This window comes from Oryctolagus cuniculus, chromosome 5 (assembly GCF_964237555.1).
Source record: "Oryctolagus cuniculus chromosome 5, mOryCun1.1, whole genome shotgun sequence".
NCBI classification, from domain to species: Eukaryota; Metazoa; Chordata; class Mammalia; order Lagomorpha; family Leporidae; genus Oryctolagus; species Oryctolagus cuniculus.
The window spans coordinates 39116686-39143784 of record NC_091436.1 but is presented as its reverse complement, the minus strand read 5'-3'; the positions used below and the strand labels follow the sequence as shown (position 1 = coordinate 39143784).

The following is a 27099-nucleotide window of genomic DNA, read 5'->3' as shown; positions in this document are numbered from 1 at the left end:
AACGTGGGCGAGCTGTCAGCGAGGACCCACACTCGGCAAGCGCCGAGCACACGCAAGTTTCACACGAGGGTTTTATTGTGCATTCTTCCAGCCCTAAGAGGGGGCGCGAGGGGTGGGGGTCTGCCCTCCGTGAAACTTTTCTTATTTTTTTTTTTTCACCTGACCTGTAGCACGGATTTCGCCTGTCGGCAGCGTTTATGCCCAACGCAAGGCCCACCGTTTCATGGCTGAAGGCATGCAATGGAACAGCAGCACATGGTGGCTCGGCTGCTCTGCGAATTGCCTTCAAAAAAAAGTAAAGTGAAAAAAAAAAATAGACAAAGAAATCTGTAACCTTAGCAGGCTCTCGTACGTGTTTGGACGGTGCCGGAGCCGGCGCGGAGCCGGGGACACGGATACGGAAAAGATGCACCTGAAACAGGATCTGCGGGCAGCCGCATTCGCCCAGCGGCTCGCTCGCTGCCTTCCAGCGGCTCGGGCGCAGCAGCAGTAGCAGCGAAGCCAGAGCGAGCCTCCCCGGCGGCGGCGGCGGCGGCGGCGGCGGCGGCACCGGCACCAGCGCAGTTTCCCCTCTCCCCAGCCCTGACTCTACGCGCACATGCGCACTGCGCCCGCAGCCCTGGACCATTTGTCAGGACTACCCGTGAGACGGAGAAAAAAAAAAAGAGAGAATTTGGGGGTAAGAAGCGGTGGATCGGAGCTAATCTCTAATTGATCTGAAGGTGCGCCCGCGCCCAAGGCAGTCATTGATTTTTCTGGGTGAGGATGAAAGTTGAGAGCCCTGGAGAGGGGAGGAAGCGCACCCTCGCCTTGTGAAGCAGATCAGGGGAAGGGAAGGGCAGAAGGGGTTTCTCCCCCACTTCTCTGCGCCTCTGGGAAAGAGGAGAAAACTTAATCCCGGGGAAAAAAAGTGGGCAAGTGACTCGGAAAGGGCTGGAGGGGGAGTCTCTGGGCATCTCCCTCTCAAGTAGTGAGTGCGAGTGCGAAAGAGGAACAAAAGAGAGAGAAAAGAGAAAGGAAAAAATGGGGGGAGGAGAGACTTGTATTTTTTCCTTTGCGCGCACACGGGGAAGGGTGTGGGGGCCGTGCGGAAGGCAGCCGGGCGCGGCGGCCGCTCGCCTCCTCGCCGGCGCGCAGGCGGCGGGATGCGTGTGTGGCCCCCTCCCCCGCGCCCCCCCCAGCTTGTCACTTGGGTCGCTTTCATGACACCGGGCGCGGGGTGGGGGAGCGCGGCGGCGGCGGCGGCGGCGGCGGCGCCGGGGCTCCGCCGGGGTGCGTGTCCGGGTGGGCGCCGCCGCCGCCGCCGCAGCTCGGGCGGCGAGCGCGGCCGCCGAGGCAGGGGGGCGCCGGCGGGGAAAGGGCGGGGGTGGGGGCGCGGGGGCGGCCGGGGCCGCGGATCGGTGCGGCGGGAGGGCGCGAGCCCCGCGCGCCGCCCCTGCGGGCCCCTCCGCCCGTGTGGCCTTTGTGCCGGGCGCGCACCGGGGAGCGAGCGAGCGAGCGGGCGAGCGCGAGAAGTACAAGTACGGGCGGCCGAGGCAGTGGGAAAAGAGGCCGGGCCACTTTCCGCCCGCTCGGGCTGCGGAGAACGGACCGGTTGAATGTGCAGGCGCGCCTGCCGGCGTGTGCCGGTGCGCGGCCGAGAGGCCTCCGCGGCTCCCACCGCGCACACGCGCACCCACACGCACGCACACCCGCGCGGGTCCGCGCGGGGCTCGGCGGCCGAGAGTTTGCGTTCGCGTCCTCGCCGCCGCCTCCCCCTTCCCTAGCGAGTGTGTGAGAATTTCATATAGATCAGCTCCAATTTCCGCCATTTTGGGAAAGTTGCACAAAAATAAACCCTCCGGTTTTATTTCTGCCCGCGGCAGGAAAGTGCTTCGGGAAGCGAGGCGGCGCGGGCCCGCGGCGGCCGTCCGCGCGGGGGAGGGCGCGGGCCGCGGGCCGGGCCGGGCGCCGGGAGCCCGCGCCGTCGCGGCGTTCGCCCCGCGCCGCGCCGTGCCGCGCCGGGCTGGGTGCGGGCGCGAGGCGGCGGCGGCGGCGGCGGCCGCGCCGGGGCGGCGGGCTGGAGTAGTGGTAGTGGTGGCGGCGGCGGCGGCGGCGGGGAAGCGCGGGGCTGCTTTTCCTGCAACTTGTTTACGCCTGCCTTATACTGGGGAGGAGCGGAGGGTCGGGCGCCGCGTGCGGGCGCCGTTCCGGAATAATGGGCTGTGCACACTCGCGTCCTGGGCCCGGCGGGCCGTCCTCGCGCCGCTGCGGCGGGCGGGGGAAGTAGAGGCCGGCGGGGGTGGGGATCGGGAAGCGCAGGAGCGGAGGCATCCGCCGCGCGCCCCGCGAGCTGGGGAGGCGGGAGGAAAACTTGAGAGCCCCGTCAGGGGAGGGGGCGCGGGCGGGGGAGGGTGCAACTTTAGGACTGGTGGTAAAACTTTAATTACCTTTAAAGAAAAAAAAAAAAAAGGCCCTTGACCCCCCCCCCCCCCCGCCCGCCCGCCTGCCTCAGCTCCAGCCCCAGCCCCCACCCCCGGCCCTCGGCTCCGAGATCGGCCCACGGCGCGACCGTGAGAGAAAGTTGAAAGGCGGGCGGCTTCCTGCCCGGCGGCCCCGCGCGGGGCGGGGGCGTCCGTCTGTCCGTCTGCGCTCGCTCGCCGAAGCGGGTGACGGCCGCCGTCCCGGCGCGCGTGGACCGTGGCCCTGGCCCCACCCTTCCACGGGCAGGCTGAGGTAAACGTCGCCTCGGCTTCCCCCTCGGTGTCTCTGCCGCCGCCACCCCGCTTCCTTTTCCTCCCCCTCCCCGCCGGTTTTTCGGAGGGGACCCGAAAAACGGAGTCTCTTTCCTTATGCAACTTCCTCGGGCGCCCTGGCGCGGCCCTTCCCCCCGCTCCCGCATCCCTCGGCCCGCGCCGCGACCGCCGCGGGGGCCCCCGCCGGAACCCGTGCGCCCGCACCCATTCCAAGTGCACGGAAACCAAAATAGGTGTCGGAGCGTTGTGAGTTAGGGGAGAGCGAGCTGAGAAATAAGAATTGGGGGTGGTGGGGGGGAGGGTTGGGGCTTGTGGGGGGGGGCGGCGTTGGCCGGGGCCAGTGCGTCGGGTTCTTGCTTCGATTTCCCTAGAGTGTTGCTTTCTGGGGTCTCGACGGGTTTTGGGGGAGCCCGAGAGCCTCTGTGCTGGCTCTTTCGGTCGCGTGGATTTTTGCGCAAGTTTTCAGAAAAACACTGACTCGGGTAGAGAGCATTTCTCCGGAAAGTTTCAAGTGCAGCAAAATAGCGAACGTGCAAAACTGGCCAAGGGGAGACCTCTAGTGGTTAACGGCGTCTTAAGTTCGCGAGGCCGAGAGCAAAGTTTGGCCTTTACTTGTAGCTACGTAGCCCGTTCCGACGGGAACGTCGTGAGAGGACCTGAGCCGGCGGCCAGACGGGGTGCGAGACGATGCTGACTGGGCATGGGAGGCTGAGCGCAGGGCGCGGGGCCGTGAGCGCCGCGCGCTCGGGCTCCGCATCTTCCTCCCGTCGTGGAGAAACGCGCTTCTCCCTTTCATCCAGGGATCCCAGAGGGCTCGCTCCTTGCCTAAGAAGCCAGAGTTTGTAGCTATCCCTGCCCGTGCAGCTCTTGGCTCGGTTTTACATCACGAGTCACAGCAGATAACTTAGTAGTGAACGTTAGGAAAAGCACGAAGTGAGATGTGCGTTTTTGAAACTCTGAAGACGTGAAAAAAAAAAAAAGACCTTTGGTGGAGATGTTTTCTTTGACACCAGCTGGCCATTTTTATTCCCTGGTAAATCATTTAAGGCTAGTATTTACTGTTTGGTTTCTCAGCTGTATAGTTACCTACAAGTCATAAAATCAGCACTGCCTTTTAAATCCTGGAGTGTAATTTTGTTTCACTGGGTAACTAACTGTTTCTGGATACTTTGTATCTTTTGCGATTTAAGACAGTGAAATGTATGGCCAAGGACCCCTCCCTCTTCGTCAGTGTGTTCATTTCTGTCAAGTTTCCTTCGTTTTAAAGATAAGAGCAATGAGGGAAAAGCAGGCTGAGCCGCTTGACCCCTCTGTAAGTTTCACCTGTCTGTGATGCAATGATACTTAATTGGCTGGATCTAGGGAATGGGAATGACATGAATGATTAATGTCCGTTTTACCTCATGTGGTTTATTTTAATACACAGTCGTGTGGTGTGAAATTGTGCACAAGTCAGTGATTTCAGAATGTAAACTTATTAATTGGAGAGTGGAAGGCTTCTTCTTGATGAAAGTTCTTTGATTTTACCTTTCTTCTCTTTAAATCAATACTAGACCCTCAGGAGAAGTCTCGGGGTTGCACGACGATTGTGAAAACCGCCCAACAGTTCTGTTTTTCTTGACTATCACGAGGTAAGAGTCTCTTGTTAAACAAATTGCTTGATATACTGGTAGGTGTTTAGAGCTGCATTTGGAAATCAGGAAGCAGAATGGGACAGGGTGGGCAGAAAAATGCATTTTGTGGAGTTGCTTTGAATGCATGAATATATCAACACTAAATGTGATCGTGCATTGAATGAAACATTAGAAAAAGTCATGAGATTGTACTGGACAATAATATTTTAGCTGGATTACTTTTCAGATTTCTAATTAGCATTTTAACACCTGTTTTCTACTGAAAGTAAATTCTTTTATTCTATGGAATTGAAATAGTGGAAAATCTGGAACAAAACATTGTAAATTAATATAACTATTATATATAAATGTATATAGTATTATGGAAGATTCTAGAACTTCAAACGTCTGCAGGATCCAGGAGTAAAATTTTGCGAATAACATTTGCAGTAGAGTGTTGGAATGCTCAAGAAACTTAAGTCTTATATATTAAATCCAAAGTGGACTGACTTGTGCTAAATATTATGAAATAGGGTTAGACTTAGATGTCAGTGTGTTAGCATAGACTTGTCAACTTTTGGATGGATCTCTACAGGGCATCCAGCTGTTGTCCAATGAGGCCTTTTAATAATTTTGGAGGATACTGGCTTATCTACAGTAACTCAGGACCTACATGTAGGGCAGAGATCGTTCCTAGGCAGAGAGGTAGTCATCTATGGGGTAGGACGTCTAAGTACGTTTGTGCCATTCTAATACTTTCTATGAGTTTTATCTTTTTTGTAATTGCCCCCCCCCCTTAATCTTTCCCTCTCCTTTTCTGATTGTTTTCCTGCCTTCTCTGTCTTGACTACTCAAGGAATTGCTAGTACTTGTGGGCAAAAATGAAAGCAAACACACATTAGCTTTTCCTTTTATGAGCAGGACCAGTTGTCCTTATTGGACTAGATGTACTCTAAAAGTAAAACTGAATAGTGACAAATATAAAAATGCTTGCTAACAGGAGTTTAGTGTCATTTTTTGCTTGTGGGTCCTGTTGATTAGTGTGATTAGTGACATAAATAGATCCGGCCCATGTGAATATTATAGCACAGACAATGGGGCAAGCACAGCTAGGAGATTATGCAGATAAAAGCAGGGTTTCATGCAGAGTATACGTGTTTTCTGGGTTTCATATTTAGGCATGCTGAGTTGAAGACAATGCTTATTTTTCTTCATCTGGGGAGTCATTGTGGCTGTGGGGAGAATGCTAGAATAGAGATCAGAAGACTGAATTTAGTCACTAAATAATATATCATCTTGCGTGAGTCATTTTACCTCCTGCAGCCTAGGTTTACCCATCTGGAAAATGGGAACAACAATAGTTGCCTTGCTTCCTTAAAAAATGGAATAAAATAAAATTTTGAGAACTATAAAAAGTTATTCAGATGTGTGATGGTCATATTACCATTTTACCTTCACCACGCCTTGTGAAAGGCAGGAAGTGGGTTGTCTCAGGCAGAGTATAGTGGTTTAATTCCTGGCTGAAATTTTTAGGTTACTCTCTGGAGGGTGTAGTATATTGACTGTCAAAATTCTTCCAGCAGTATTTCTTTTCTTTTCTTTTTTTAAAAGTACTTTATCTTTGATACTGTTGGCTCCTTGAGGGAAGGGACCATGTTCTAGCATGGTGCTGAATACAAAACCCAAAACTGATTTGTCCCAGCCCAGTCATTTAATGAGTAGAAGGAGTAAGTGAAAGAAATATTTGAAAATGATGCCTGATTGTGGAAATGGTAGGGTGATAAAAGCAGAAGAGTTGCTGTGAGGGGAATTGATGGACTGTAATTAATATTTGAGTTGCAGGAGTCTGCTGGGAGAAGAGGATAAGAAAATAGGTAACTAGGGTAGTGATGACTTAATCTAACTGTAGGGCCAGATGGTGAGTCCTGTGAGTGACTGGATTTAAGACAAGGTCCATGTAGGAATTTCCCTCCCTGCTTTCTAGACCCCTTTCCTACTAGATTGTAACTAAAATTTAGATAGAAAAAAAACTACAAGTGTTAACTGTCATTCTTTTCCATTTGATGACACTGAACTGGGCAAATATACTCTGACCAGTTTTGGTTTTATTTCATCTCTCTTCTTTTGTAGATTATCCAAACAATGGCCTAAGAATCCAAAAATTCAATAGAAGAAAGAAATATATGTTCTGTTAAATTAGTTCCCGAGGATTTGAGAGTTGATTTTTAAGTAATTTTGAGTGGTTTGTTTGGTACTTTATTTTTAAGCATTTACATACCTTTTGAGCCAACATGACTTATGGAAGATGCAGTTAGGATGGGAAATTGACAACAGAAATGACTTTATGTGGTCTGGGACAAGGTACCCATGAGATACCAAGGATGGGTGGGTAATCCTTTCAGCTGGGTTTCTACGAGTTACTTAGTGAGTTTTTATTGAGCTCTTAAAGTGTTGAACACTCAGAGAATAGGTCTTTGCCCTTGAAGAGTTCACTAGCTCCTTACTGCAGAAGTAGACAACTCTGAGCTCTGCTGATAATCGTATAACAATTGCACATTGTACCAGTAGAAAAGAGTAAGGACTCTCTCCAGCCATCTTGGCTCAGGGAGCCAGGAAATGTGGATTTCTATTAACCAGCACAGGACTGTAGCGTGTAATCTTGTACATAAAGCATAACACATTTCATTCTGTTTTCAACATGTTACCTTCAGAAATGAGTAAGAAGCTCTTGATCTACTGTCTAGGAATGCCTGGATTGTGTTTGTTGCCAGGGTGATGGATTTGGGCTGATTCTGTCTTTCTGTGACCAGTGTGTTCCCAAGGTGGCTTTCTGGTGAAGAGCTACTCTATACTGTTTCTGCTGTTACTGTTGAGGGACCCCCTTTTTATAAGTTTTTGAGGTTATTACTATATGGTTGAAGACAATGCATTTGCTTTCTTTGAAAGATTTGTTTTATGTATTTAAAAGAGAGTAACACAGTGAAGGAGACATACACACAGAGACAGACAGACTATCTGCTGATTCACTCCTTAAATGACCACTGGAGCTGAGGCTAGACCAGACTGGAGCCAAGAGCCTGGAATTCCATTTGGGTCTGTGATGTGAGTGGTGAGGGCCCAAGTATTTGGACCATCTTCCATTGCTTTCCTAGGTGCATTACCAGTAAGCTGTATTGGAAATGGAGCAGCCGGTATTTGAACAGATGCTCTTATGAGATACAGATGTCGCAGGCAGCTGTTTAGCACCACAATGCTAGCCCCAAGATACTGCATTTAAAGAGAAGTATTTATATGTTCATATGAGGTACTGCAAAAAGTTCATAGGAAGTGACATTAGAAGATAAGTTTATTTTGGTGCAAAAATGCTTTGAGTCTATTAATTATTTTTTCATAAGTATACATTTTCTATGAACCATTTGGGAAGAGCCTTCATTTTTTTTTTCATCAAAATAAGCTTATCTTTTAATTTCCTTCTCCAAAGACTTTTAAAAATGTCTCACTTTCTCTGTGTGTTGTATGTTTATAAATGATGTCTTGAAATTTAGGATATCTGTAGAAGTTTATTTTTTTCCACTTTTTTAAAGGTTTTATTTATTTATTTGAAAGAGTAACAGAGAGGCAGACATGGAAGCAGAGAGAGAGAAAGAGAGCGAGGTCTTCCATCTACTGGTTCACTCCCCAAATGGTCACAATGCCTGGAGCTGGGCCAGACTAAAGCCAGGAGCCAGGAACTTCTTCCTGTTCTCCCATGTGGGTGCAGGGGCCCAAGCACTTGAGCCATCCTCCACTGCTTTCCCATGCACAGTGGTGGGGAGCTGGATTGGAAGTAGAGCAGCTGGAACTCAAACCAGTGCCCATATGTAGGCAGCAGCAGCTTTATACCCTCTATGCCACAGAACTGGCCCCAAAAGTTGTATTTTGTGGTGGGCTTCATTATCCGGTGGGAATAGTCTCAGGTTATATCTTCACCGTATTAAATTATGTTACTGATGTGTGTGGATAGGAATCAATAGTGGGAAATTATGACCTAGTTTGTATTGAGTGCAGTAGCTATACAACAAGTGGATGAGGGGAAACACCAGGAATGAATGTGCTTGAAATATAAGTTTGATTTATGATGTGAAATTGAGAAAGACAGTTAGGAAATCCCCATGCAGGAGACTGGATAATTTGGAGGAGAGAACAGACTTCTGAAAGAAACTTGAATAGAGTTGGGTGTCCTAGACAATGGAACTTTTTTTTTTTTTAAAGATTTGTTCATTTATTTTGAAAGGCAAAGTGTGGGAGGGAGGGAGGGACAGAGAGAGAGAGAGAGAGAGAGAGAGAGATCTTCCATCCATGGTTCACTTCCCTAGTGACTCCAAGAGACAAGGCTGAGCCAGACTGAAGCCAAAAACTGGAACTCCATCCACATGGGTGGCAGGGGCCCCATCTGCTACCTTCACAGGCACATTAGCAGGGAGCTCGATTGGAAGCAGAACATCTGCCACCCCAACCAGAGTTCTGATATGGGATCCTGGTATTGCAACAGTGGCTTAACCCTTTGTACCACAAGGACTGGCACCAGAACTACTACTTTTTTTTTTTTTTTTAAGATTTATTTTATTTATTTTTTTTATTTATTTTTTTTATTTGAAAGGCAGAGCTACAGAGAGGCAGAAGCAGAGAGAGAGAGAGAGAGAGGAGAGAGAGAGAGGAAGGGAGGGAGGGAGGGAGAGGGAGAGTGAAAGGGAGAGGGAGAGAGAGAGAGAGAGAGAGAGAGAGGTCTTCCATCCACTGGTTCACTCCCCAGTTGGCTGCAACAACCAGAGCTCAGCCAATCCGAAGCTGGGAGCCAGGAACTTACTCTGGGTCTCCCATGCAGGTGCAGGGGCCCAAGGGCTTGAGCCATCCTCCACTGTTCTCCCAGGCCATAGCAGAGAGCAGCTGGGACTTGAACCGGCAGCCATATGGGATGCCAGTGCTACAGGTGACAGCTTTACCTGCTATGCTACAGTGCTGGTCTCCAGAACTAGTTCTGATGAACTCTAATTTCTTCTTTATAAGTGGACCAGGAGGGGCCGGCGCTGTGGCGCAGCAGGTTAAAGCTCTCGCCTGAAGCACCAGCATCCTTTATGGGTGCCGGTTCTAGTCCCGGCTGCTCCTCTTCTGATCCAGCTCTCTGCTATGGCCTGGGAAAGCAGTAGAAGATGGCCCAAGTCCTTTGGGCCCTGCACCCATGTGGAAGACCCAGAAGAAACTCCTGTCTCCTGGCTTCAGATTGGTGCAGCTCCAGCCATTGCAGCCATCTGGGGAGTGAACCAGCGGATGGAAGACCTCTCTCTCTGTCTCTACCTCTCTCTGTGACTCTTTCAAATAAATACAATAAATCTTTTTTAAAAAAAGAAGTGGACCAGGAATTAGTGAGTTGGATGGTGATTGTAAGATTGCATGTATTTTACATATATTAGTAAAATGCCCTCATGTTACTGATCTTTCTGCTAAATGTACTGTAGGTTAGTGCTAATCCACAAAGATTTATAGAGTACCTATTTTGTTGAAGTTGCTGTTGGTGAGTACTTCACGTAATCAGCATTAAGAACAGCATTGAATGCATATTTATGTTTTGGGAAGACAAAGAAATAGAACATCAGCCCTTGATCTCAGTATGTTCCTAATTTGGTTGGGAAGATAACACACACACATAAACACACACACACACATACACACAATGATAATTGACAACCAAAACCCTGGTTATACATGAGTGGAAGATAGAGGCAAATGCCATAGGTACTATGATGGTGCATCATAGTGTTAAATATGTTCCTGTGGTGGGGACCTGGCAGGGTGCCTTCTGCAACACATTATGAAGTGTTGATATATTCGATGCAGTTGTACATTGAGTGCTTCCTTAATGTTAAGCATTAAGGTAGCACTGTTTATTTATTTATCTATCCTAAAATTACTTACTGAGTGCCCACTGCATGTTGAGCTACTGTGCTGACTGTTATCTCCAATATTTTCACTAATCTTGAGCATTTGGTATTCTTAGAAATACTTAGTAACTTGTCTTAATTTATACCATGTAGTTTAAAAGGAACCAGAGAAAATGATAATGCTTTAGGATTGTTGTTTCCTTGTGTTTATGATTTTCAAAATTGTAATTCCTTGAGTATTTCAAAGAAAACACATTTCTAGATTAATATATTTGCTCTTACCATTGATATAAACTAAGATGGGTAACAGTGAACAGTTACAAGAAAAATTGGTGGAAAGAAAAATGCCTGTCTTTTTTCCTTTTTTAACCAAGAATGGGGAAAGATTATTTATTCAGTTATACTGAAAAGAACACCTTGGTCTAGCTCATGGCCTTGAAATAACCACAAACTGTTCATAGAACATTACTTAGATTAGGCTTGAGAACTACTGAGTTTATTTATATAAAATATTTCTTTTGTTTTGTAGGAAGAGACCTGTTAAGGCAATTCATTTAATTCTTTTAAAAATTTATATTATGTATATAATACAATCAGTGAATGAAATTAATGGGGCCTGTATTTTCTGACATGGAGTTAAAAGGTGATGGAATTTACTCAGAAGCCAGAATTGTGAAAGTGATGAAAGAAACTAAAGTAAGGGATAAAAGTAATGGCGAAGAGAAGCTGAGGACAAGGGGTAGAGGATACAGTGTCCTAGAATCAAAACTAAAAGAACAGGGAACATGGAACATGACTAAGAGATTACTAAGCAGTAGTGCTGTAGTTACTGATATGAAGTCTCTAAACAGAGGACTGTGTCCCGTGTGTGCACAGTGGGGAGAAGAGTCTCTTTTGCCTCTCTGCGTGGTTTTGTGTGATGAGAATGAGCTGTCTGTGCTGGATGAGTTGTGGTGTGTGGAGTAGATCCTCATTCCACCGTAGAAGGATGCCTTTGCATGTGCTCATCACAAGGAGGTGGATGGTCCTTCCTTTGCCAAAGCTCTGTTATGAGCAGATTTCCAGAAGTTCACTGAAAAATGGAATTTAAGTTTATTTTAGTATAAATAAATTTCTTTTTTTTTAAGATTTATTTTTTATCTATTTGAAAGAGTTACTGAGAGAGGTAGAGCCACAGAGAAAGGTCTTCCATCCGCTGGTTTACTCCCCGGATGGCCACAATGGCTGGAGCTGCACCGATCTGAAGCCAGGAGCCAGGAGATTCTTCCAGGTCTCCCACATGGGTGCAGGGCCCAAAGGACTTGGGTCATCTTCTACTGCTATCTCAGGCCACAGGATCGGAAGAGGAGCAGCCGAGACTAGAACTGGCGCCCATATTGGATGCTGGTGCTTCAGGCCAGGGCATTAACCTGCGCCATAGCGCTGGCCCCAAAGTACAAAAAGAATTTGAAATCCATGCATAGCTTTTTAAAAACATACATTTTCCATGAACATTTTGAAGAACTCTTGTATTCAGTATACATTTTTGAGCCCTTACTGTGTGCCTGTCCTTTTCAAGTTTGGACCATAGCTTCATGTTATATATAATTTTATAGAACTAAAGTAGTTCAATTACTAGAACATTTTGAATACGATTGTTCAGGCACCAAAATCAGTTGATTATTTTTCCCCATCTGTCACACTGTTGAACCCTGAACCTTGCATTAAAATTCCTTCGTGGTCATCTGGTCTGGTTGTTAAATGATCTAGATAATTTGCCAGGGAGGTTTGTGATCTCATTTGGTGGACTTGAGACTTAGCTGTTCAAGCCATTGATAAGGAGACTGGCTACAAATGGTTAAAAGCTAAGTCCATAGATATGACTTCTGTGAGAAAAATAAAATCTGGTCAAATCTAATTTATTACATGCCAAAGAGAAACAAGTGTAAACCTTAATTTTAGCTCTGTGTTCTATAAAAATATGCGTATGAAATAGAATTTTTAAAACTACTTTAGTATTTTTTCAAAAATTATGAAGTGAAATAAAAAAAGAACAAGACACTACTTTTAGTTTTTCTTTTTAAATTTAAGTTCATGCATATTTAGCATAAGCATAGAAATATCTGTGTCAGACAGATTCTTGTTCTTTTTATGGCCTTTGAATCTCTCTAATGGGTGTAAAATTTCTATTATTACCCTTCTAGTGTAGTATGCTGATGAGATGATAGCACTTTTAAGAACATTTCTGCCTCAAATTGAATTATCTTATAGTCTGCACATTGAATATAAGCTTCAAATAAAAACATTTGATGAGAGTCTATTAAATATGCCATTGGCCTGGTAGAGTCAGTTAACATGAATTCACTTTCTGAGTATACTTTTTTTTCTTGAAAGGCATGCATTTTCTGTTCCTCCTTTAGAGGAAGTAAATAAGTTAGGCCACAGAATCTCAAACAATTCATCCTTCTTACAGTAAGAAGTGGAGGGGCAGGAAGTTGAGATTTTGTAAAGGTTGCCTCTGATGACTGCCCCTTGGCCTGTGATCTCTATGGCAGAAGAGATAGCAAATCAGATAAACCATTGCCATGTGACAGATAGTACAGTTCACGTTAAAATACGTCCAGCAGGTGAAGCATGGGACTGTTTTTGAGAAAATATCCATAAGAGGACACATTTTAATAGCTGCTCATATTTAGAGAACACAGATTAGTTGGCACTATGGTATCCACTATGCAAGGATAAATGAGAACTCAAGACCCAAGATCTCAAAGAGTTGTTCTTAAGGGTGCTGAGTTTCATTCTTATGTTGAAATGATCTAGAGGTTTGCCTGCCTAAAATATATGAACTTGGGCCCCCAGGGCACAATTTCACTTCTCTTTCCACAACAGATCTCAATTCCAGTATGTGTACCATTCAGAGTTCTTATCAGGCAGGGTGAGTAGAATATCAAAACTAGTATCTGTCATGCTTGATTTGAAAGGAAAATACTTCTTTGTGGCAATATGTGTGTGTTGAGAGATGCTTCAAGTGTGAGTTTAGATTTTTCTCTGATCCTCCTTGAATAAGCCTGTTTAAGAGGTTTGAGTTTAACTTCTTTTGATGTGTTCTCCACTGATACTTAAATGGGAGTTTCTTGGAGTGGTAATGTTAGGCTTCGGCCAAAGAGGTAAATAAATACTTAGCAGCCAAGTTGTTAGAATTTTCAGTGGAGAATGTGAGCTAGATGGACACATAAAACAAATGAAGATTTTCTGCTGATTTCCTCTATCCCAAACCTTTCCATTCTACTAAATTGTTACATTTTCCCCTTCTCTTTTATTTGTTCATTTGATACATTTTATTGATAGCTTCCCTTGAGTATTTCCAAGGGATGATCACATTAGTAAATCAACACTTCTTTATCCAAAGTACCTGTAAGTAGAAGATCACGATACAATGTGATACATATAATTAGGGCATAGACTCTCTTCCCAGCCCCTCTTCCTGGCAACTTGAGTGCCTGTATATGCTCCCAGTACTCCTGCACAGACTCTGTTCAAGCTCCCTTGGGGAGGATCCGGAGCTTTCATCTCCGTCTTTCCTGCTGGCTTCTTGCTGCAGTCTCTCACAGGATTTCCAGTTGCCTCTGTACAGCTTCCTCTGGAACCTTACCTGGTGTGTGAGGAAGTTTCTACATTTCCTTGGTAAAAATCTCATAGAAACGATGCCCATGGCCTATTCTTGGGTAGTTTTCCAGAAACTAGGTGTTCCTTCTTCTTTCTTTCTGTGAAGGGAGGGGCATTAAAGTTTATTATTAAGAACTTGGTAGAACTGACAGTCACAAATCTTAACTCAGTTTCCCCAAACACTTTGAAATCTATGGGTCTGTGGAATCTCCGAGTCGCAGTGCTGTTCTTAACTGCCCTCACTCCCACTCAGCTACCTTCCTTGGACTCCTGAGAAGCTACACAGGGAATGTGATGCTAAGGCATTGACCTTTGCCCAGTGGTCATTCTTCTGCCCTGCTGGATTTCAGACACCTGGTCACCCAGTGCATGGAGGGCATATGGATACTGTATGGTGGCTTACTTGATTTTCTTCAGAATAATCCAAGTTCTTGTGTACTTACCACAAAGTGCCGTACATCCATCCATCTTTCTCTCTCTCTCGCTCTAACTCTCTGACACTTCTGTGAGGTAGATATTTCTATCCCAATTTACAGATGAAAGAGTTCAGTCTTAAGTGAAGCTAGGTGCTTTGCCTGAGATGTGCAGCTTGTACATTGTGAGACCAAGACTTAAACTCAGGCACTCTGGCTCTGAAACCCTTGTGCTTCACTGTAACATTTTGTTGACTAAAACACAATGTGTGGGGCATGGTCTTGGAAGGTAAAAGTCTGTTTCTTAGCCAGGTAACCTCAATTTTTGCATCTATAATGATGATGATAATTCTTATCAGTCTTATAGAGCCTTGTGAGGTGGAATCCTTTGAAAGATAAACCAGTGTAGAAACTGCTGGTCCAGTGTGTCTGTATCCCTTTGCGTACCTTAGGTTTACTGACTTTTTGTGTGTTACTAACTACCCATCTTGGCCTTGTGTTTGTGGTGATGGGAGTTCTCTCATTGAAGGCTGTGCACCTGTCTGGTGTCATGGAAGTAAAAAAAAAAAGGTCATCAAAGAATACATTAGAGAACTGTAGGGATGTCCTAGGAAGCTGGGAATTTCTTGGGACCATTTTCTCCAGTGTGGACTTCAGACTCTGTAGGTCCTGAAGACACTCTCCAGTATTAGACATTATAGGTCTGAACTCATGGTTGCCAGCTGGGAGCGAGGTTGAAAGGTAACATCCTTGAAGGTAAGTATAACTAGAAGATAGATAAACTCTATTCTGTAAAATGTTATCATACCTTTTTAAAAATTTATTTATTTATTTATTTGAAAGGCAGAGTTACAGAGAGAGAGAGAAAGGGAGAGTCAGGGAGAGAGAGAGAGAGAGAAATCTTCCATCAGTTGGTTCACTCCCCAAATGGCAGCAATGGACAGGGCTGGGTTAGGCTGAAGCAAGGAGCCAAGAGTTTCCTCCGGGTCTCCCCTGTAGGCGCAGGGGCCCAAGTACTTGGTTTATCCTCTCCTGCTTTTACAAGCCCATTAGCAGGGAACTAGATTGGAAGTAGAGCAGCCTGGACTCGAACCAGCACTCATGGTGCTGCAGGTGGTGTCTTAACATACTGTGCCACTGTGCTAGACCTTATGATTATGCTTTCGTGCTACTTCCTACATTTATTTTCCACAGCAGGGGTTCATAGAAGTTTTTGTATTGTGGGAGTAGTCATAAGAATGAGTGGTTACAGACACGCAGCTGAGGCAGAATGGAGCTGCAGGGTGGCTGCTCTGCTCCTGATATGCATTTGACATCTTCCAGAGCCCACTAGGACATTACACATCTGTCTCACCACAGAATCTTCCATTGTGGGGCTTGCATAAATCGTCCCCTGAAAGGTGCAACTTGGGGAGCAGACACTGGAACATGTTGCCCCTGCCTTGCACCCAGTATTCTTCAAGAACAGGCAGAGCCCTGTGGTGGTCCTGTGACCATTTGTTTAGCTCCTGTAGGGGTGGGGTTCTCTGGGAGGAGGGCCCAGGCTTCGGGTCTAACACCTCCCCACATGTCAGTCCTTCTCCATTGCTACAGATGGATTGCTTTATTAATTAACTGGAAATTTTTTAAATATTAGGAATTATGATTTACGATAAAATACCTACTCCCAAAATAGTGAATTAGACATCATGTGATGTTGATTTGAACACAGGTGGCCTACTGTGGATGCTATTGAAATAAAATGAATTGAAAAGTCATTGAGTGGTTCATGTGAACCTGAAGAATAATTATAAAGCTCCATAATTATAATAAGAAATGAACGTTTTCTTGACTGTTGTGATAGATATTGGGCAAGATATTACCTGGTTTATCTCATCTCAAGTTAGCATTACCCGGTGAAGAAAGTTCTATTTTCTCCACATTTTACGGATTGGAGATCATTTTAAGAGATTCATTAATCTGAAGTCACACAATGAGTAATTTTCAAACTTGGAAAAGTGAAATGAAGAGGAGGGAAGAAAGAAAGTAGTTTGGACAATGGGAAGGAATGGAGAGAGGGACTTCTGAGAGTGTGGTGCATCTGGTCTGGAGGATAATCCATGAAATACTTTTTTTTTTTTTTTTTAAATTTGACAGGCAGAGTTAGTGAGAGAGACAGAGAGAAAGGTCTTCCTTCCTCTGGTTCATCCCCCAAATGGCCACTACGGCCAGCACACTGCGCCAATCGGAAGCCAGGAGCCAGGTGCTTCTTCCTGGTCTCCCATGCAGGTGCAGGGGCCCAAGCACTTGGGCCATCCTCCACTGCCTTCCTGGACCACAGCAGAGAGCTGGACTGGAAGAGGAGCAACTGGGACTAGAACCCGGCGCCCATATGGGATGCCGGCACTCTAGGCAGAGGATTAACCGAGTGAGCCATGGCGCCGGCCCCCATGAAATATTTGATTTGCACCTATGAATGAGTGACAAGGATCCAGGTGGGTGGGAAGGAGAGGCTCACAAGAGGTTGTGTGTAGCACGTCAAGCTGGTTCTTCGCTGCAGGAAGAGATCTTTGAGTTACTACTACGGCTGTATGGCAGTGAGGATTTGTGAGTATGTCGCTGTGCACCAGGCACAGCGTTTGGTTAGTGACTGGTGATTTCTGTAAAGTCAGCGACAAGGCATTTTCAGTGAATGGTCCTGGAGCAGGTGTCCCAGCACAAGGGGATTGTGCAGAGGGGTAACCCAGCTGTGAGAAAAGCCAGCCTCTCCATGGTGAAAATGGATCTGCCCAGGAGGTGGCCGTTTCTTGTGGCTGTGTTACCCCTCTGCACATTTGTCACATTTGTTTAGTTCATGAGGATGATTTTAGGTTAGCATTCCTGACTCGCTCTTTACAAAGATACCTTGTCCATTGACTCTGGGCGTTCCTCACGGACCTCCCATTTGAATGCTATTTTAATTGGATTCTCAGTCGCTGCTTTTGAGGTGATGTCCACCTCAATTTTATAACCACTCTTAGCTCATAATGTTAGAATCTCTGTTATGAAAACTTGGAAAATGCACCTGTTAATCATAAAGCTATAAAATGCAACTCCAAAAAAAGCAGTTGTAGAATGATTAAAACTTTTGGGCTGGTCTTAATGAACATTAATTAGCTGTCTTCTAAATATAGTATTTGGAGAACCATGGTTTGAGCAGGAGAGCCAGGCTACAGTTAGCACCCTTTCTCAGTAACTCCTATTTTGCCCTTTATCTGCTGGTCCAGACTTTTGGGTGATAGGTGAGGCCACTCCCTTGCTCTGTGCTAACATCCTAGATTGGGGTGCTCATCTTTCAGAGGACTGTTATCTTCTCTTCTTTGGCCCCAGGCGAGTTCTTCACTTTGAGTATGCTATAGAAGCTCAGCACCTGATGCGGTGCCCCTCATCTGAGCCTGTCTTTTCTCCACTCCTGGCAGATCTGAGCAAAGAAGTGTATGAAGGAAGGATTACGAAAGACACACACACTCTTGTTTATCTCCAGTCAAACTGAGATACAGTAGATTCTTGACTTTTGTGATGGGTATGTCCCAAGCCACTCTCAAATCTCAACTTGAAAAAAAATTCCTTCCCTGAAATAATTGAAGTCTAACTGAAACGTTAAGTGATCTCTCTAGACCCTTAACTACTTGTCTCACTTGATGAGCGATTTTTGTACCGTCTAGAGCACTTATTGAAACAGGTTCACACATCTTTTCTGGAGCATTTGGTAGTTTTGTTCACACAATATGTCTGAGTCATCATTGCATTTGACATTTCAGTCTAATATATCTGAAACTTCTATTCTGTGGCTAGGACCCATTACTTTCATAAACATTTCCATATTCCCCTTCCTCCCTCATCAGCGTTAGACTCATTTTTTTTTTTCCATTTCTTAAAAAGAAACAGAGTTCATATCACTTTATTTACAATGTTCATAGCACTAAGACTAAGCAGTGTGACTAATTGTACCTGAACCTAGCAGGCCATTGACTTGTCCTTGTTTCTTAGCTTTATGGCATATGTGATTCAGAGCATGTCTCTAATAAATGATGAATCAATAAATGTCATGAGAACTTCAGGTGTCACTCAGGGATGATAGAAGCCATAAATATTCAGTTTGTGAATGTGTACCTGGGTCGCAGAGGAGTGAACTCTATTCTTGTTCCTGAAATATGTGCACATTCAGTTAACACACACCAGTTAAGGTACCCAGGAGCTTTGGGGAACTTGATTTCTCTCACTAATTGCAAGGCAATAATTTCACCATTGGCGTCAGTAAGAAATATTTTCATGGGAGTACCTGCCTTTATCACATAGAGTGTTTTGAATAAGCTTGACATGCAATTTTTTAAAAAGAGATTTATTTATTTATTTGAAAGTCAGAGTTACACAGAGAGAGAGAGAGAGAGGTGGCGGGGAGGGGTGGTCTTCCATCTGCTGGTTCACTTCCCAAATGACTGCAATGTCCAGAGCTGAGCTGATCCGAAGCCAGGATGCAGGAGCTTCTTCCAGGTCTCTCACGTGAGTGCAGGGGCCCAAGGACTTGGGCCATCTTTTACTGCTTTCTTAGGCCATAGCAGACAGTTGGATCGGAAGTGGAGCAGCTAGGTCTCAAACTGGCGCCCACATGGGAAGGTGACACTGCAGGTGGTGGCTTTACTCACTACACCATAACACCAGCCCCAACACATGATTTTTTTTTTTTTTTTAACCTGACAGATAGAGTTAGACAGTGAGAGAGAGAGAGAGAGAGAGAAAGGTCTTCCTTCCGTTGGTTTACTCCCCAAATAGCCGCCACGGCCTGCGCTGTGCCAATCTGAAGCCAGGAGCCAGGTGCTTCTTCCTGGTCTCCCATGTGGGTGTAGGGGCCCAAGCACTCGAGCCATCCTCCACTGCCCTCCCAGGCCACAGCAGAGAGCTGGACTGGAAGAGGAGCAACTGGGACTAGAACCCGGTGCCCATATGGGATGCTGGCGTAGGCGGAGGATTAACCAAGTGAGCCACGGCGCCGGCCCCAACCCAACACATGTTTTTAAAAGTCATCGTTTTTGTTAATTTTTTCTTTAATTTTAAGGTACCAAAGAGTGTACATAGAGAAGGCACTCTCCTGTGACTGTCCTTTAGCAACTGGAACCTCCTGGATACAGGCAGTGTTAATAACTTCTGACAAATACTTCCAGAGACAGTTTGTGCATAAAGTGGTACAGTTATTTAAACATATTCCTTTTGTTTTACACAAAGGGGAACACTTAGATTTTGCACCTTTCTTAAAATTAGTCATATAATCATAGTCATAGTATTTGGAGCTTTTTCTTTATCAGAATATAAAGGGTTTCCTCATTGTTTTTTTCAATGGTATTATGTCCATTGTGTGGATATATTACAGTTGTCCTTCAGTGATGGACATTTGGGTTATTTCGACCTTTTTTTTTTTTGGCTCTGATCTATGAATAATCTTTTACTTGTTTCCTTTTATATGTGTGTGCAAGAATCTGTAAAATAAATGTCTTGGAGTAGAATTACCAAGTTGGAGCTATGATCTTGAATATTGGTGTTCCTGTTGGTTGTTTCAACTTTCAGTACTACCATCATTGTATGAGAGGTCCTGCTTTCCTATAGTCTTAAAACATAGCATTTTAAAGTGTAAGATATTGACTAGTTTCATCCCTATAGAATGTAAGTGGTACATGATAGGCTGAGATTATCAGGGATTTATTTACATGAGAGACTGAGGAGGTTCACCCAGCAGATGGACCATCTCAAGGGAGTCAAGTTGTGTGACTTTAGTTTGGAACAAGGAACAGTGTAGCAGAGAGATAATAGATAGGAGGTAATTCTGAGGATAATAGCATACATCATTTAGTCTGTTCTTCAGCCCTTCAATTGAAGGTCATAAAGTTTCTAATAAAAATTAGTAGTAAAGCAAATCGTTTCATAGAAGGGGGACTGTGGGAATGTAATATATTTGCATTCGTGCCAATAGTAATGGTCTCTATCTTGAGTGAAGTCCGAATCATATCCCAGGTGAGGCATTCGCAGTGTTCATTGATAAGAGTGTGCTGAGCCTTGGTGCTCCTGGTGTTAGCCATTGTCAACCATAACATATCGGTGGGAATCAATGATGCCTTGTTGTGTTTGGTGGACAACTGAACCCAAATCTTTCCCTTCTGACATCAGCAGTGGCTGGAGACTGTGGAATTTAGAGATTAAGGGGAAAATGCTAGTAACATAGAAGACTCTGCATGGTGCATTTTTAAGGTGCTTTTGTATAAAATCTCAGCATCATGAGCAAGAGAAATAGGGATGAGATTTTCTGCAGTACGAGACATTTTGTGGCTTGCACTGTGATTCTGTTACCCACTTGTGATCGCTGTGGCCTGGGTCACACTTGGGATTATGCAGTACTACCAAGTGATCAATACAGGAACAAAAAGAGCATTTCTAAGTCCTGAAAAAAATGCTGAAGTCTTAGGAATACACTTTTTTGAAGTGCATGACTGCAAAGTGAATGTTTGCATTCAAGTATAACAAGGCTTTTGGAGAAAGAAAATAAGGAAGGAGGGAGGACCCCGTATTATGGTGTTACAGTGTGTAACCTGGCTACCTGTGACACCAGCATCCCATATCAGTGCTGGTTCATCTCTTGACTGTTCCACTTTCACTGCTAATGGCCTTGGAAAAGCAATGGAGTATGGCCCATGTACTTGGGCTACTGCTACATATGTGGGAGAGCCAGATGTGAGGTTCCTGGCTTTGGCCTGGCCTGGGGAATGAATCAGTGGATGGAAGATGTCTCTGTCTGTCTCTCCCTCTCTGTAATTCTGACTTTCAAATAAATAAATAAATAAATCTTAAAACATTACCACAGGGAATGGAGGCTTGGGTGTCATAGAAGAAGTAGCATTTGTTAAACTACTATTGGTTGCTGGTGGTTCTACCTGATTAATAGGTGATAGAGAAACACCTAATCTGTTGTAGTCAATTATACCGCTTTATAGGAAATGATCAGAAAAGTAATGTAGCAAATATTTTTATGCTACAGCATTTTATACAAAATATTCACAGAGTGAAAAAATGGATGAAAGCGACTTTTATACATGTTAGGTATGTGTTTACAGGCAGAATATGCTATGTAACATTATAAATGTTTTTATTTTCTGAGTATTTTCTAAAACATTGAATGAGCATTTACTGCAGGTTTCATATAGTGCTAGCATTTAGATGTCACCTACTTGCTATTCTTCTTCCTAGACATGGACAGAATTTTGCTGCTATGAATTTTATACATGTACGGTTTGTAGGTAGAAAAAGACCATACAGGAATTTGTGGGTTTTTTGTGTGTGTGATCAGCATGTGTTTTAGTACTGTTTTTTTTTTTAAGCTGAAAATGTCAACTTTATTTTTCCCCCAAATTTCTTTAGTTGATACATAAAAATTGCATGCATATATGGGGTACCATGCTGTTTTGATAGTTTTTTTTTTTTTTTAAGATATCTATTTCACTGATAATCATTAATCAAGAACTTTGGGGGCTTGGCTTTGTGGAGTAATGAGTTCAGGCACCACCTGCATTACTAGCATCCCATATGGGCACTGGTTCAAATCTTGGCTGTTGCCCTTATGATCCAGCTCCCTGCTAATGTGCCTGGGAAAGCAGGGGAGGACAGCCCAAGTCCTTAGGCCCCTGTACCCACAGGGGAGACTGGATGAAGCTCCTGGTTCAGCCATGACCATTTGGGGAATGAGCAGAGAATGGAAGATCTCTTTCTCTCTCTATCTCTCTGTAACGTTGCCTTTCAAATAAATACAATAAATCTCTTCTAAAAAAAAAAATCAAGAACTTTGGCCCCAATAAACTGATTTTGCCAAATTCCTGGGAAAAGTAGATTTTACTGGATTCCCAGAAGGGACACGACTCTCTAAAGGTTACACAAAGATTGGAAAAAACATATAGTTAGAATTAGATTTACTTGGGTTCGGATGCTGGCTGTGCCACTAACTGTGGTTCTGGGTGGGTGTTCAAACCTTTCTACACCTCAGTTTCTTTGGTGTAGACGAGAAGGTTGATAGATCCCATCTGTGAGAAGGAAATAATTTTACATATATTATTTCATTTTTCCATTACTTCAAGCCCTTTTCTTGGAAAGGGTGTGATGGAGTTAGTAAATTAAAAACTGTATGTAGTGTATCTTAGGGTATCTGTTGAACAAATAGTATTATAATTACAGGGAATGCAGTAACCAATGTGGTCACAGCTGAGAATTTCTACAGTATAAAATGATTTTGCAAGTTTCCTTAATGTATACTTTCTAAACATAGTAGAAGTGGTTATTTACATATTTTACCAGAAAGAACAGTAAAAGTTTTCTTTTTTAAGGAATCCCTCAGATTTTACCCCATTTATCTACTGGGGGAAAATTGCTCTATATATACTGTCTATCTGGAAAAAGTTGCCACTCCTGTGGTCACCTAATAGGGAGCCCATTTGCTCTTTTTCTGTTTCATGAGGGAGGAGCCATATAGAATTTAGGTGCAAGTCGTGATTCATTTCATATTTTTACTAGTTACTAGATTAATCCTTCCTCAGTGCTGGTTTTGAGGATTAAATCTTCATGATAGAGAGAAATTTGATCCTCCTTCAAATTCAGACTACATACATTTTGAAAGGATCAAAAATAGCACTAATTATAATATATACCTAGTATTTGAGTTTTCTCAAGTGAAAGAGAGTTGAAGCTAGTAAATAATGACAGTAGAAATTTATAAATCAAAGAAATACGTTTTTCTATCTTTTAAATGTGTATGATGTATCTAAGGAGATTGCATTTAAAAAACTTGAAAGAATTTTCCAAGAATTTCTAAAATTAGGATATAGTGGAAGAAACTACTTTGTACACATCTGGGCAGTTAAAGCAGTATCACTACTTCACCTCCTTGATTAAAGTTTTCTCCCATCACTTTATCTACCCTTTCAGTTTGTGTCCCTGAAGGTCTGGGAATAACTACTGTGTGAGCTATATACTCTCATCATCCCTCCCAAAAAATAAAATATAGTAACAATATTTTTTTGTATTATCAAATAGCCAGTTAGCATTCACACATCCCCTTCCATCTAATAATCTGGTTTTTTTTAACAGTTTAAATCAGAGTCTAGATAACATCTGTGAATTGTGATATTGTGATTAGTTAATGTGTCTCTTAAATCTTCTACTATACATGTCAAATATCCTCTTTTCATGCCTTGCAAGTTCTTTACTTATGGAGAAAAACCCAGTTTTTATCCTGTACAGAAGACATTTTAGTCTGAAGTTTCCTTAATGCTGTCAAAAATTATTGAAAGCCCAAAGATGTGTACGTATACACATAGATAATAATTACCAAAATAGATAATTTAAGCTATTTATTTATTTGAATAACAAATCCAGTACATGGTAGTACATGGAAGCAGAGTAATCATGGTTCCCAAAATAAAGATTGAGAAGTGGCATTGTTTCACATTTTTGCAAGTCTCTTTAATATCTGGCTTAATGGAAGACAGCTGGATTTTTATATTTGCTTCTGCGTTGTTTCTTGCAATGTTGTTTTGGTTGAAATGTGTGAAGAAAATCTGCACACAGCCATGGGCTTGGAGCAGAGAGAAATTTTTTTCATTAGTAGTGTACATTTTTCTTGGATAAGCCACACCAAAAGTTGATAGGTTGTAGTTTCTTAAAGGTGAGTTGCAATATGCAATTTGATACCTTTTCATTGAGCTTTCCGTATTCTAATACATTAAAATCCATTGGTCTGTTTGCACTTTGAATGGATAATTTTTTATCATAATTTTGTAACATCATGCAGTGGTCATTTTGGAATGGCTTCACTGAATTACACAGCTCTTTCAAATGTTGACATATTTCTTTATGAAGTATTTTAACTATCAGATGCAGTATTATCACCTCCTATCTGTCTCCTTTAAAAATCCTGGGATGCTGTCAATCTCATGGTAACAAACACAAGCTTTCCAAATCCCTGATTTTTCCTCCAACACTCAAATTTTATAATTTTATCAGCAAAAAAATGTTGTCCGTATTTTCCTTTATATGACAGGCTCACTCAGTTTACTTTTTTTTTTTTTTAAAGATTTATTTATTTTACTTGAAAGTGAGAGTTACACAGAGAGAGGAGAGGCAGAGAGAAAGATGTCTTTTGTCCGCTGGTTCACTCCCAAGTTGGCCGCAACAGCCAGAGCTGCACCGATCCAAAGCCAGGAGCCAAGAGCTTCTTCCGGGTCTCCCACATGGGTGCAGGGGCCCAAGTGTTTGGGCCATCTTCTATTGCTTTCCCAGGCCATAGAAGTGTAGCAGCCGGGACTCGAACCGGCACCCATATGTGATGCTGGCACTGCAGGCAGCGGCTTTACCTGCTGCGCCATTGCGCTGGCCCCTCAATTTACGTTTGACAACATATTTCTTAGATATCCAAATGTGATTACACGTAGTTTATTTAAAAATGGCATTCTGTGAAAAAAAGCAGCTTGTTTAGCTTGTATCTGTAAATTCACAAGTAGCTTTCCTTGAGACACTGTGGTGCTTTGGCATGCTGAAGGACTTCCTGTTTCATCACATAAAATATTAAAAAGATATATATTCAAATATCAAAAGTTAATTAAATTGATTAGTTTTGCTTCATCAAGGCTGGCTTTTACGGTGAGCCCATGGTGCTGAAGAATATAATGGCTGCTACTACTGGTGAGTAGCAGTGCTTCTGCAGTTATACCCACTCTTGGCTTTGTACTATCAGTGTAAATTTCAACACCGTGAAGAAGGTAGATAATGTGTTAGCATTTTCAAGAAAATGATTTTGACTTTGTGGACCTTTAGAAAGAGTCTTTAAGAAATGGGCAGCTTGAGATGTGCTGCCAGAGAGTTTCTGACTATCTGGATTCTGTGTCTTAAGCTTTATGTTGTGATTTAGCACATTCCTTTTTTAGCAGAATGTCCTGTAAAATAAATACACTGCATCAGATTAAGTTTGATTATATTGTTTCCTGGCCAGACTGCTTCATAGGTGGTATTGCGTTTGCATTTTTACAGCTAGTGATGGTGGTTGCCCGGAGTCATTAATTTTTTATGGTTGCAAATGGTAATATTCTAGTTAGTTGTTAGCTAGAATTCTTTCTAAAGGGAAACTTTGCATCATGAGCAAATTGGTTGCCCTGAGATACAGTTTGAGAGAATAGGGAGATAGAACTTTGTTTCTTTTTCCCAATAATGAGTTGCTTCCTTGTATCCTCCAAAGATGATCAATGTAGTGTTTTTGGTTACTTGGTTCATTTGTTTTAATGTTTTGACATTGTTATGAACTCATGGACTTAAATGTAGTTGATGTGTTTCAAGTCACTTGCAGGTAGTAAGTATACTACTTTGCCTTAATTTGGTCAGCACCAGCCTCCTCAGGTTGGCTCTTGAGTTTTTTAAATATGACCTTGATTGCCTTGGATAACTTCCTTGTTTTCTTTTTGGACAAGACAGCCCAGGCTCACTGTGGTCTTTTCCTGCTGCTGAGCAGAAATCAGTTCCTTTTCTGGAGATACTTGGGAGAAACCCCATTTAGGCACCGCAGTCAGAGCACCAGGCTTCTCTAGTTTTGTTGGTGATTGTTTTTCCTAGACTTTTTCAGTGGACAAAGCTAGAAAATAGGGGCTGGTATTGTGGCGGAAAGGGTTAAGCTGCCACCTACAATGCTGGCATCCTGTATGGGCACTGGTTGGAATCTCTGCTGCTCTGCTTGATCCAGCTCTGTGCTAATGGCCTGGGAAAGCAGCCTGGGAAAGATGGGCCAAGTGCTTGAGTCCCTGCACCCACATGGGAATTGGGGAAGAAGCTCTGGACTCCTAGCTTGGGCCTGCCCCAGCCCCAGCCATTGTGGCCATTTGGGCAAAGAACCAGCAGTTGGAAGATCTCTCTCTTTCTCTCTGTAACTCTGATTTTCAAATAGTTAAAATAAACCTATTTGTAAACAAAAGCTAGAAAATGCATGCTATCTTTTAAAGCAGAAATACATTAATTCATACTTTTTTTTAAAATTTATTTTACTCATTTAAAGGCTGAGTAATGGGGGGTAGGGTGAGAGAGAGAGAGAGAGAGAGAGAGAGAGAGAGATCTTCTATCTGTTGGTTCACTCCCCAAATGGCTGCAATGGCCAGGGCTGGGCCAGGGGGAAGCCAGGAGCTTATTCCAAATATCCCATGTAGGTGCAAGGGCCCCAGGCCTTGGGCCATTTTCCACTGCTTTCTCAGGCTCATTAGCAAAGAGCTGTATTGGAAGTGGAGCTTCCAATTGCCTCTATGGGATGCAGGCATTGCGGGTGGCAGCTTAACCCATTAGGCCACAATGCCAGCCCCCATACTGATACTTTTCTTTTTTTTAAGGTTTATTTATTTGAAAGACAGAGTTAGAGAGAGGCAGAGGCAGAGAGAAAGAAAGAGAGAGAGAGAGAGAGAGGTTCTTCCTTCTACTGGTTCACTCCCCCAGATGACCTCAATGGCCAGAGCTGTGCCAGGAGCCAAGAGCCTCTCCCAGGTCTCCTGTGTAGGTATAGGGGCCCAAGGACTTAGGTCATCCTCTGCCACTTTCCCAGGCCACAGCAGAGAGCTGGATTGAAAGTGGGGCAGCTGGGACTCTAACCGGCCCACAAGGGTTGTCGGCACTGTAGGCAACAGCCCCACCATCTACGTCACAGCACCGACCCCATATTCTGATATTTGTATTCAAAGTTAGGACCTATCAATCT

The 27099-nt window shown here is 43.8% G+C and overlaps 1 protein-coding gene across 22 annotated transcripts in view; it reads left to right on the top strand.

Annotated features, from left to right (window-relative positions):
* Nucleotides 1–468: 468 nt before the first annotated feature.
* The window catches only part of L3MBTL3 (L3MBTL histone methyl-lysine binding protein 3), a 160400-nt gene continuing 133769 nt past the window's right edge, over nucleotides 469–27099 (top strand). For 3 of the 22 annotated variants that reach the window (XM_070073595.1, XM_008263492.4, XM_070073606.1), the window contains exons 1-2: nucleotides 582–722; nucleotides 4289–4366. The gene's annotated coding sequence lies outside the window, so the exon portion shown is untranslated. Of the gene's footprint in view, nucleotides 760–1216; nucleotides 1273–2507; nucleotides 2716–2841; nucleotides 2982–3657; nucleotides 3769–4288; nucleotides 4367–27099 lie in introns of those variants that run through there. The other 19 variants (XM_070073602.1, XM_070073597.1, XM_070073603.1 and 16 more) reach the window with 16 other exon arrangements.